This window comes from Bison bison, unplaced genomic scaffold, assembly GCF_000754665.1.
Source record: "Bison bison bison isolate TAMUID 2011002044 unplaced genomic scaffold, Bison_UMD1.0 scf7180017863702, whole genome shotgun sequence".
Classification (NCBI taxonomy): domain Eukaryota; kingdom Metazoa; phylum Chordata; class Mammalia; order Artiodactyla; family Bovidae; genus Bison; species Bison bison.
Window position 1 is genome coordinate 4457229 of NW_011494274.1, and position 1603 is coordinate 4458831.

The window sequence follows — 1603 nt, forward strand, 5'->3', positions numbered from 1 at the left end:
GAACTGTGGTATTCTGATTTCTGAGCCTACCTTCTTGATATGTAAGTTATAGAGTTGGCCCTTTGTATCCATGGGTTTCACATCCATTGATTCAACCAACTGCAGACTGAATTAATTGGGGGGAAATTCCAGAAAGTTCCCAAAAGCAAAACTTTAATTTGCCACATATTGGCAGCTATTTAGCTTCCCTGGTGGTTCAGCGGTAAAGAATCTGTCAGCAAGGCAGGAGATGCAGGAGACTCGGACTTGATGCCTGGGTTGGGAAGATCCCCTGGAGGAGGAAATGGCAACTCCAATATTCTTGCCTGGAGAATCCCAGGGACAGAGGAGCCTAGTGGGCTACAGTGACATGGGGCCGCAAAGAGTGGGACATGATTGAGCTACTGATACACATGCACGGCAACTATTTGCATAGCACTCATACTATACTAAGTATTTGGAAGAAATATCAATAATCTCAGATATGCAGATGATACCACCCTTATGGCAGAAAGTGAAGAAGAACTAAAGAGCCTCTTGATGAAAGTGAAAGAGGAGAGTGAACAAGTTGGCTTAAAACTCAATATTCAGAAAACTAAGGTCATGGCATTTGGTCCCACCACTTCATGGCAAATAGATGGGCAAATAATGGAAACAGTGAGAAACTTTATTTTGGGGGGCCCAAAAACACTGCAGATGGTGACTGCAGCCATGAAAATAAAAGACACTTGCTCCTTGGAAGAAAACCTATTACAAACCTAGACAGTGTATTAAAAAGCAGAGACATCACTTTGCTGACAAATGTCCTATAATCAAAGCCATGGTTTTTCCAGTAGTCATGTATGGATGTGAGAGTTGGACTGTGAAGAAGGCTGAGCGCTGAAGAATTGATGCTTTTGAACTGTGGTGTTGGAGAAGACTCTTGAGAGTCCCTTGGACTGCAAGGAGATCCAACCAGTCCATTCTGAAGGAGATCAGCCCTGGGATTTCTTTGGAAGGACTGATGCTAAAGCTGAAACTCCAGTACTTTGGCCACCTCATGCGAAGAGTTGACTCATTGGAAAAGACTCTGATGCTGGGAGGGATTGGGGACAGGAGGAGAAGGGGAAGACGGAGGATGAGATGGTTGGATGGAATCATCAACTCAATGGACATGAGTTTGAGTAAACTCCGGAAGTTGGTGATGGACAGGGAGGCTTGGCATGCTGCAGTCCATTGGGGTTGCAAAGAGTTAGACACAACTGAGAGACTGAACTGAACAGATGATTTAAAGTATACAGAAGGATGTGCATAGGTTATACACAAATACTATGCCATTTCATATAAGGGACTTGACTTAATATCACTGTATTAGGGCCTGGAACTAATCCCCTGAGGATACTGAGGGACAACTGTACTAGAGTTTACTGTGTGTTAGGGACTGTTCTCGGAGAAGGCAATGGCACCCCACTCCATGGCACCCCACTCCAGTACTCTTGCCTGGAAAATCCCATGGATGGAGGAGCCTGGTAGGCTGCGGTCCATGGGGTCGCTGAGAGTTGGACATGACTGAGCGACTTCACTTTCACTTTTCACTTTCATGCATTGGAGAAGGAAATGGCAACCCACTCCAGTGTTCTTGCCT